Source organism: Salmo salar, chromosome 21, assembly GCF_965601325.2.
Source record: "Salmo salar chromosome 21, fSalSal1, whole genome shotgun sequence".
In the NCBI taxonomy this organism is placed as follows: Eukaryota; Metazoa; Chordata; class Actinopteri; order Salmoniformes; family Salmonidae; genus Salmo; species Salmo salar.
In genome coordinates this window covers 51,177,927-51,189,188 of record NC_138311.1, presented here as the reverse complement: position 1 = coordinate 51,189,188, position 11,262 = coordinate 51,177,927, and the positions used below count along the sequence as shown (strand labels likewise).

The 11,262-nt window shown below is 42.3% G+C and overlaps 1 protein-coding gene across 4 annotated transcripts in view; it reads left to right on the top strand.

Annotated features, from left to right (window-relative positions):
• Positions 1-483: 483 nt before the first annotated feature.
• Positions 484-11,262, top strand: part of LOC106582464 (oxysterol-binding protein-related protein 6) — a 94,227-nt gene continuing 83,448 nt past the window's right edge. For all 4 annotated transcript variants that reach the window (XM_045704866.2, XM_045704869.2, XM_045704868.2 and 1 more), the window contains exon 1: positions 484-772. The gene's annotated coding sequence lies outside the window, so the exon portion shown is untranslated. The remainder of the gene's footprint in view (positions 773-11,262) is intronic.

The window sequence follows — 11,262 nt, the reverse complement described above, 5'->3', positions numbered from 1 at the left end:
AGTACTATGCCCTCATACGAGACTATTACCCCAATCGTAAAATGCCTCCGGCACAAACCCCAGTACGACCATGGGAACGCTTCTAACAGGTCTGACATACCACAGGGTTATCCCACTGCTGCATCAATCTGCAGTTATTGATCCCTCTACATATGCGCTAGAGTAGAACTTATAGTACCGTCACATACAGGGACCTATAATAACGAACATGTTCTTAGCCAGCATCACTAAAATATAACATTCTGACGTGAAACTGTTTCAATATGTTTGTTTCTATAAAGATACTAATCTAAAAATTAAAAAAAGTCCCTGCGTTTCAAGTAGGCTTGAATTTAGTACAAGCCGTCTAACCCCAAATATGATCATTTTGAAAATGTCTTTATCCGTCTTGTTGTGACTAGTTTACTGCGCTGAGGTAAATGAATCCAGTGCCAGGATTTGTGAAAGCGCCATTGGTCCATCTCGCGTGCGGATCCAGTCCGGTCATTTCTTCCCTCCAAAACTCATCCTTGCTGCAGGGAGGAGCATTGAGCATCCGTCTCACTGTATTCAAGAACACGGATATATACAGTACTTTTTTGACTTTCCATTGCTTATGTGCAAAACCTTTTTATATCATGTATTATATTCACAAGGGGTTTCAACGCGGAACCTTCTAGCTATCATCTGCCTCAAGAAGGGCGCGGGTTTTTCAGTTGCATAGGGAAGTCGTCTCATTTTATTTCCTGCGCCAAAAAAAATGCAATGGCATGGTCAATACAATAAAACCTCGGTAAGCTATGTTTTCCGTACTTGATCAAACTGTACTTTATGTGAATTGTGACCCTGCGCTTTGTAATTGATGTCAAATTGTTTCTAGAAAAGCCTTTCCAGTCAAGTGTTAACTAGACATCCTCAGACACTAGGGAAGGCTACTCCTGTTTATGCCCCACCTGACCAATGCCTACCTGAGAAACCGATGACAGTAATTCTGCTGCATTTGAATGGCCTGACTTCTAGCCTGAAACAGGCTACTAACTACTAGTGCCTGCATAATGGACTACAATGATTTCATGTCTTCATTTCAAATGGTTGTCTTAGTTGTACAATGTCAGACTATCCTTCGATTAAGTGAAGTAGTCTATATGAGGAAGAAATGAGTTGGTGAGTGACGTACACAAGATGCATCATCACGCTGTCACTATATACCTTCTCGCATGTGATTGTCATGCACCGTGTACAATACCTTTTCCCACCCAGCAGTAGCCTACAATGATATTCTGCATGAGGATCCATCCCATAAGGGAATTTAGCCAGATACAATGAAGGTCAGAATGTGACATTGCAGTGAGGTTTAAACACAGACTTGAATTAACCAAAAGGGCATAGCCTGGAGGGAGGGATTCACAATCACAATGTTGTAATTATCTGCCTGTCACTACATGGTATTAGATTAGGATCCCCATTAGCTGCAAAAGCAGCAGCTACTCTTCCTGGGGTCCACACAAAACATGAAACATAATACAGAATGACATAATACAGAACATCAATAGACAAGAACAGCTCAAATACAGAACTACATTTTTTTTTTTCAAAGGCACATGTAGCCTACATATCAATACATACACACAAACTATCTAGGTTAAATAGGGGAGAGGTGTTGTGCTGCGAGGTGTTGCTTTATCTGTTTAAAAATAATAATAATAGGTTTGCTGTTTATCTGAGCAATATGAGATGGAAGGAGGTTCCATGCAATTAGGGCTCTATATAATACTGTACACTTTCTTGAATTTGTTCTGGATTTGGGGACTATGAAAAGACCCCTGGTGGCATGTCTGGTGGGATAAGTCTGTGTGTCAGAGCTGTGTGTAGGTTCAGGCATTCACATCCCTGAACAGATTAAGCTTTGGTAGCACTAGACATTGATTTTCATTTTTTGGGGACTGAGGAGAGGAGACCTGCTCAAGGTGTCCTCATTTCATGATGGTTAAGTGTCAGGTCTCCCTTCTCATTCATGTGATTTAGAAGGCAAAACTGATCCCAGACCAGCTCTCTTATTAAACACAGATATCTTTTCATCTTTCTGATGACTTGTTTCATTAAAAATTGTGACACAATTGGAACCCTTGAGCTGTGTTTTTAATTAGTCAATTATAGTAGTTTGCTGAGAGCCTGTGGATCTGAAGGACCCTGTTTAACGTCAGGTTTAATGAGACGGTACGTTAATGAAATGTTCAGTCCATTCTACGATTGTAAACACAATATTCAGGGTTCAATAGTAATCTTTTTGTATTGTTTTATTGTAGTAGACCTTCACAATGAACTACCTTTAGCTCCACCGGCCTTTCACTGTCAAATCACACTGACGGTACAGGCCTAGTTACAACGCACATCCACATCACATGATTGCCTTCCCATTTAAGTTCTATTGTCCAACTGAGTGAATATTGGAAGACTGTTTGCTCAATGACTGTTACAATGTGCCAGTGGAAGCGAATGCAATACTTTTGTCATCACATATGAAGGTGATGCCATATGAAATTGAGTCTCATCTGTATTAACCTCATTGCCAGTAGTTCAGTTCATCTAACCTTCTTCACCCCTCCCAGTCATCCAATCACTATGCGCTTATTACCCGTTAATAGCACGCAATAGTTGTTCCCTGATAGGAATGAAGCCCCTGTGTTCTCTTCCTGTAATGTGATCTACATGGGTCTGTTATCCACCTGCTTAATTATGGAACAGGAATGGTGATTAGCAGCACCCTCGGAGCAGCAGACCATCAATAACACTGTGATAATGATGACTGACAGTCATATACTGAACCAAAATATAAACGCAACACTTTCAAAGATTTGACTGAGTATACATTTCCTTATATAAACTGTAAAACTGGTGGTCTATGGTTGTGAGGCCGGTTGGACGTACTGCTAAATTCTCTAAGATGGCGTTGGAGGCGGCTTATGGTAGAGAAATGAACATTCAATTTTCAGACAACAGCTCTGGTGGACATTCCTTCAGTCAGCATGCCAATTGCATCCTCCCTCAACTTGAGACATCTGTGGCATTGTGTTGTGTGTCAAAACGGCACATTTTAGAGTGGCCTTTTATTGTCTCCAGCACAAGGTGCACCTGTGTAATGACCATGCTGTTTAATCAGCTTCTTGATATGCCACACCTGTCAGGTGGCTGGATTATCTTGACAAAGGAGAAATGCTCACTAACAGGGATGTAACCAAATGTGTGCACAATCTGAGAGAAATAAGCTTTTTGTGAGAATGGATGTTTTCTGGGATCTTTTATTTCAGCTTATGAAACATGGGACCAACAATTTCCATGTTGCGTATATATGTCTCCTCTGTAGGGCTGTGATTTGTCCTGCGGATGTTGTTCCTTTTCCAGAACATGTGTAGGCTATTTAGCTAGTCGTGCTTTTGCATGTACATTTGGACCACTCAACAACAGTGATGCAAGTAAAATAGACAAGACATCAGACTGTTGTCCTCATGTATCAATAGAAAATCCCTGGTTCAGTGGGCTAGGGCTGTAAGCTGCTTAATGTGATTGAGGGAGGCACTCCGGGGCACTTGACTAGTCTAAGTGAGCTTCCTCCTCCTCAACCCCTCCCAAATCTATTGGGGGCAGGCGGGAAAAGTAAAGTTTAATCCATGGATTTCAACTGGGCTGAAGGAGACAGCATGGGCCACTACTGTCCTACTACTATCCTGGTGTAGATATTTAGGGCTATTACTGAAATGGACTAGGCTATTGGATCTGCTGTTGTCACATTTCCTTGACATTTTAACTCCTAACCAGGCCTGCCATACTGGACGGTCAACAGCCTTTTGGCTAAACCTCACAGAGGTCTCTGGTATGTATGCACTTTCTTCTCTCTGTGGCAGTTTAGTACCAGTTTAGTTTAGTACCAGTTTAGTTTAGTACCAGTTTAGTTTAGTACCAGTTTAGTACCAGTTTAGTACCAGTTTAGTTTAGTACCAGTTTAGTACCGGTTTAGTTTAGTACCGGTTTAGTTGAGTACCAGTTTAGTTTAGTACCAGTTTAGTTTAGTACCAGTTTAGTACCAGTTTAGTTTAGTACCGGTTTAGTTTAGTACCGGTTTAGTTTAGTACCAGTTTAGTTTAGTACCAGTTTAGTACCAGTTTAGTTTAGTACCAGTTTAGTACCAGTTTAGTTTAGTACCAGTTTAGTTTAGTACCAGTTTAGTTTAGTACCGGTTTAGTTTAGTACCGGTTTAGTTTAGTACCATGGAGAATTGCTTGGTTGGCTGGCGGACATTCCTGTCAGAGGCCCTTTTTGGAAAATGCTCAGTGGTGGTTCTGAGGCCAGAAGAGGGAAAGAAATGACACAACCGCTCACTAAACATTGACTTTAATCCACTGCTCGACTAATATTAGCCAGATGTTGCCCAGTGGGCTTCTACTAGCCACTGACGTCTCTCATCTACACTCGCATCTCGGCATATTCTCATAATGCTCCGTAATGGATGGACTTTTATAATGTCGTGTTCAAATCAACGGTTTATTGGGCGCAACTCGCGGACACCGCATCTCGCGGACTCGCAGATGTTATAGCGGGTGGAGCTAAATGCTTGTGTTACTAGCTCCTAACAGTGCAGCTAAATGCTTGTGTTACTAGCTCCTAACAGTGCAGCTAAATGCTTGTGTTACTAGCTCCTAACAGTGCAGCTAAATGCTTGTGTTACTATCTCCTAACAGTGCAGCTAAATGCTTGTGTTAATAGTTCCTAATAGTGCAGCTAAATGCTTGTGTTACTAGCGCCTAACAGTGCAGCTAAATGCTTGTGTTACTAGCGCCTAACAGTGCAGCTAAATGCTTGTGTTACTAGCTCCTAATAGTGCAGCTAAATGCTTGTGTTAATAGCTCCTAACAGTGTAGCTAAATGCTTGTGTTAATAGCTCCTAACAGAGCAGCTAAATGCTTGTGTTAATAGCTCCTAACAGTGGAGCTAAATGCTTGTGTTACTAGCTCCTAACAGTGCAGCTAAATGCTTGTGTTACTAGCTCCTAACAGTGCAGCTAAATGCTTGTGTTACTATCTCCTAACGGTGCAGCTAAATGCTTGTGTTAATAGCTCCTAACAGAGCAGCTAAATGCTTGTGTTAATAGCTCCTAACAGTGCAGCTAAATGCTTGTGTTAATAGCTCCTAACAGTGGAGCTGAATGCTTGTGTTAATAGCTCCTAACAGTGCAGCTGAATGCTTGTGTTAATAGCTCCTAACAGTGCAGCTAAATGCTTGTGTTACTCGCTCCTAACAGTGCAGCTAAATGCTTGTGTTACTCGCTCCTAACAGTGCAGCTAAATGCTTGTGTTACTCGCTCCTAACAGTGCAGCTAAATGCTTGTGTTAATAGTTCCTAACAGTGCAGCTAAATGCTTGTGTTACTCGCTCCTAACAGTGCAGCTAAATGCTTGTGTTAATAGTTCCTAACAGTGCAGCTGAATGCTTGTGTTACTAGCGCCTAACAGTGCAGCTAAATGCTTGTGTTACTATCTCCTAACAGTGCAGCTAAATGCTTGTGTTAATAGCTCCTAACAGAGCAGCTAAATGCTTGTGTTAATAGCTCCTAACAGTGCAGCTGAATGCTTGTGTTAATAGCTCCTAACAGTGCAGCTAAATGCTTGTGTTACTCGCTCCTAACAGTGCAGCTAAATGCTTGTGTTACTCGCTCCTAACAGTGCAGCTAAATGCTTGTGTTAATAGTTCCTAACAGTGCAGCTAAATGCTTGTGTTACTCGCTCCTAACAGTGCAGCTAAATGCTTGTGTTAATAGTTCCTAACAGTGCAGCTACATGCTTGTGTTAATAGTTCCTAACAGTGCAGCTAAATGCTTGTGTTACTAGCTCCTAACAGTGTAGCTAAATGCTTGTGTTACTAGCTCCTAACAGTGCAGCTAAATACTTGTGTTAATAGCTCCTAACAGTGCAGCTGAATGCTTGTGTTAATAGCTCCTAACAGTGCAGCTAAATGCTTGTGTTACTCGCTCCTAACAGTGCAGCTAAATGCTTGTGTTACTCGCTCCTAACAGTGCAGCTAAATGCTTGTGTTAATAGTTCCTAACAGTGCAGCTAAATGCTTGTGTTACTCGCTCCTAACAGTGCAGCTAAATGCTTGTGTTACTAGCGCCTAACAGTGTAGCTAAATGCTTGTGTTACTAGCTCCTAACAGTGCAGCTAAATGCTTGTGTTAATAGCTCCTAACAGTGCAGCTGAATGCTTGTGTTACTAGCTCCTAACAGTGCAGCTAAATGCTTGTGTTAATAGCTCCTAACAGTGCAGCTAAATGCTTGTGTTAATAGCTCCTAACAGTGCAGCTGAATGCTTGTGTTACTAGCTCCTAACAGTGCAGCTGAATGCTTGTGTTACTAGCTCCTAACAATGCAGCTAAATGCTTGTGTTAATAGCTCCTAACAGAGCAGCTAAATGCTTGTGTTACTAGCTCCTAACAGTGCAGCTAAATGCTTGTGTTACTAGCTCCTAACAGTGCAGCTGAATGCTTGTGTTAATAGCTCCTAACAGAGCAGCTAAATGCTTGTGTTACTATCTCCTAACAGTGCAGCTGAATGCTTGTGTTAATAGCTCCTAACAGTGCAGCTAAATGCTTGTGTTAATAGCTCCTAACAATGCAGCTAAATGCTTATGTTACTAGCTCCTAACAGTGCAGCTAAATGCTTGTGTTACTAGCTCCTAACAGTGCAGCTAAATGCTTGTGTTAATAGCTCCTAACAGAGCAGCTGAATGCTTGTGTTAATAGCTCCTAACAGTGCAGCTAAATGCTTGTGTTACTAGCTCCTAACAGTGCAGCTAAATGCTTGTGTTACTAGCTCCTAACAGTGCAGCTAAATGCTTGTGTTAATAGCTCCTAACAGTGCAGCAGAAATGTCAAACAAGTACACAGATAATAATAAAAATACAAAAAATCATGAATGTCAGAAGGAATCCAGTTAACAACCCAATAACACAATCTGCAACCCAAATGCAATCTGTGTTTATACACCAAAAAGGTATACTAAGAATATCTATAGCAGTAGATACATTAGAGTGAGCTATGTTGAGAATCCAGTGTATAGAACAAATGCAATGTACAGTCGTAGACATTTCATTCTAATATGTGTGAAGAATACATAATATGAATACACAGTGTATTTTCTAAGTGTTTAATGTCTATATACATAGGACAGCAGCATTGGCTGTGTGTATATGTGAGCACAGGAGTTTGCGTGTGTGTGGTGGGGGGGTGAGTCTCTTTCTCTTACTACAGGAGATGCGATGGCTGTTCAACAGTCTGATGGTCTGATGATAGAAGCTGTTCAACAGTCTGATGGTCTGATGATAGAAGCTGTTCAACAGTCTGATGGTAATAGAAGCTGTTCAACAGTCTGATGGTAATAGAAGCTGTTCAACAGTCTGATGGTAATAGAAGCTGTTCAACAGTCTGATGGTAATAGAAGCTGTTCAACAGTCTGATGGTCTGGTAATAGAAGCTGTTCAACAGTCTGATGGTCTGGTAATAGAAGCTGTTCAACAGTCTGATGGTCTGGTAATAGAAGCTGTTCAACAGTCTGATGGTAATAGAAGCTGTTCAACAGTCTGATGGTCTGATGATAGAAGCTGTTCAACAGTCTGATGATAATAGAAGCTGTTCAACAGTCTGATGGTAATAGAAGCTGTTCAACAGTCTGATGGTAATAGAAGCTGTTCAACAGTCTGATGGTCTGGTAATAGAAGCTGTTCATCAACAGTCTGATGGTAATAGAAGCTGTTCAACAGTCTGATGGTCTGGTAATAGAAGCTGTTCAACAGTCTGATGGTAATAGAATCTGTTCAACAGTCTGATGGTAATAGAAGCTGTTCAACAGTCTGATGGTAATAGAAGCTGTTTAACAGTCTGATGGTAATAGAAGCTGTTCAACAGTCTGATGGTCTAGTAATAGAAGCTGTTCAACAGTCTGATGGTAATAGAAGCTGTTCAACAGTCTGATGGTAATAGAAGCTGTTCAACAGTCTGATGGTAATAGAAGCTGTTCAACAGTCTCAGTCTTTGCTTTGATGCATCTGTACTGTCTCTGTCTGCTAGATGGTAGAAGAATGAACAGACCGTGACTCGGGTGGTTGAGGTCCTGTTTTGCAGTCTTTCATTGGTTACCCATTTGTTAGCTTGATTCGTTGCAACTTAGGCTACTGCAAATGAGCAAGCTTTCCAGCCAGTCATTTTTACATTCCTTGGTAACGATACATTTCTGGGGAGGACTATGATTTAGTATTTCACTGAGCTGAACACTAATAACGACATGTGACCAATGTTTAGTCTTTCTATCACCCTCTTGTCTAATGATTAGTGTTGTTTACTCAGTGCTCCTGCTTTACTGTCTGCAGGCGGGCTGGACTGGCTCCATAGTTCAATTTAATGAACCTTGATAAGTCAAGAAACAGATGTCTGCACAGATGGCTCTAATTTAGATTTATTTTAATTATACAATGAATTCTCTCCCTTGATAGTGTATAGCAGTTTGAAACCTCATACTGTTGAATCCATATTGTGTCATCCATACAAAACAATGCTACAGTGTATCCTGCTGAATTCTCTGCCGTAGCCACTCACAGAGACCGTTATTGACAAGTCTCCAAGTGCTGGATCCAAACTGGATTCTGGACGAAAAACAAAAACCATCTGACATTCTTGAGCTTTGCTGGATGGTGAAATCATGATAAGATAGGACAGAGTTGAGGTTGGTAGGACAGAGTTGAGGTTGGTAGGACAGAGTTGAGGTTGGTAGGACAGAGTTGAGGTTGGTAGGACAGAGTTGAGGTTGGTAGGACAGAGTAGAGGTTGGTAGGACAGAGTTGAGGTTGGTAGGACAGAGTAGAGGTTGGTAGGACAGAGTAGAGGTTGGTAGGACAGAGTAGAGGTTGGTAGGACAGAGTTGAGGTTGGTAGGACGGGGTTGAGGTTGATAGGACGAGGTTGAGGTTGATAGGACAGAGCTGAGGATTAATGTTCATGGTTGATAGGACAGGGCTGAGGTTGATAGGACAGGGTTGAGGATTAATGTTCATGGTTGATAGGACAGAGTTGAGGTTTCATGTGTGAGGTTGATTGGACAGGGCTGAGGTTGATAGGACAGAGCTGAGGTTGATAGGACAGAGCTGCGGTTTCATGGGCGTGGTTGATAGGAATAGGTTGAGGTTTCATGTGTGAGGTTGATAGGACAGCATTGAGGTTGATATGACAGCGTTGAGGTTGATAGGACAGAGCTGAGGATTCATGTTCATGGTTGATAAGACAGAGTTGAGGTTTCATGTGCGTGGTTGATAGGACAGTTGAGGTTGATAAGACAGAGTTGAGTTTGATAGGACAGCGTTGAGGTTGATAGGACATAGTTGAGGATTCATGTGCGTGGTTGATAGGACAGAGTAGAGGTTGATAGGACCGCGTTGAGGTTGATAGGACAGCGTTGAGGTTGATAGGACAGCGTTGAGGTTGATAGGACAGAGTTGAGGTTGATAGGACAGCGTTGAGGTTGATAGGACAGAGTTGAGGTTTCATGTGCGTGGTTGATAGGACAGAGTTGAGGATTCATTTGCGTGGTTGATAGGACAGAGTTGAGATTTCATGTGTGAGGTTGATAGGACAGCGTAGAGGTTGATAGGACAGAGTTGAGATTTCATGTGCGAGGTTGATAGGACAGAGTTGGGGTTGATAGGACAGAGTTGAGGTTTCATGTGTGAGGTTGATAGGACAGCGTAGAGGTTGATAGGACAGAGTTGATGTTGATAGGACAGTGTTGAGGTTGATAGGACAGAGCTGAGGTTTCATGTGCGTGGTTTATATGACAGTTGAGGTTGATAAGACAGAGTTGAGTTTGATAGGACAGCGTTGAGGTTGATAGGACAGAGTTGAGGATTCATGTGCGTGGTTGATAGGACAGAGTTGAGGATTCATTTGCGTGGTTGATAGGACAGAGTTGAGATTTCATGTGTGAGGTTGATAGGACAGCGTAGAGGTTGATAGGACAGAGTTGAGGTTTCATGTGTGAGGTTGATAGGACAGCGTTGAGGTTGATAGGACATAGTTGAGGATTCATGTGCGTGGTTGATAGGACAGAGTAGAGGTTGATAGGACAGCGTTGAGGTTGATAGGACAGAGTTGAGGTTTCATGTGCGTGGTTGATAGGACAGAGCTGAGGTTTCATGTGTGAGGTTGATAGGACAGAGTAGAGGTTGATAGGACAGAGTGGAGGTTGATAGGACAGAGTTGAGGTTTCATGTGTGAGGTTGATAGGACAGCGTTGAGGTTGATAGGACAGAGTTGAGATTTCATGTGCGAGGTTGATAGGACAGAGTTGGGGTTGATAGGACAGAGTTGGGGTTGATAGGACAGAGTTGGGGTTGATAGGACAGAGTTGGGGTTGATAGGACAGAGTAGAGGTTGATAGGACAGAGTAGAGGTTGATAGGACAGAGTAGAGGTTTCATGTGCGAGGTTGATAGGACAGAGTTGGGGTTGATAGGACAGAGTTGAGGTTGATAGGACAGAGTTGAGATTTCATGTGCGAGGTTGATAGGACAGAGTTGGGGTTGATAGGACAGAGTTGAGGTTGATAGGACAGAGTTGAGGTTGATAGGACAGAGTTGAGGTTGATAGGACAGAGTTGAGGTTGATAGGACAGAGTTGAGGTTGATAGGACAGAGTTGAGGTTGATAGGACAGAGTTGAGGTTGATAAGACAGAGTTGAGGTTGATAGGACAGAGTAGAGGTTGATAGGACAGAGTTGAGGTTTCAGGTGCGAGGTTGATAGGACAGAGTTGAGGTTGATAGGACAGAGTTGAGGTTGATAGGACAGAGTTGAGGTTGATAAGACAGAGTTGAGGTTTCATGTGTGAGGTTGATAGGACAGGGCTGAGGTTGATAGGACAGGGTTGAGGATTAATGTTCATGGTTGATAGGACAGAGTTGAGGTTTCATGTGTGAGGTTGATAGGACAGGGCTGAGGTTGATAGGACAGGGTTGAGGATTAATGTTCATGGTTGATAGGACAGAGTTGAGGTTTCATGTGTGAGGTTGATTGGACAGGGCTGAGGTTGATTGGACAGGGCTGAGGTTGATTGGACAGAGCTGAGGTTGATAGGACATTTTAACATCTTGACCATGTTCTGTTATAATATCCACCCTGCACAGCCAGAAGAGGACTGGCCACCCCTCATAGCCTGGTTCCTCTCTAGGTTTCTTCCTAGGTTTTTGGCCTTT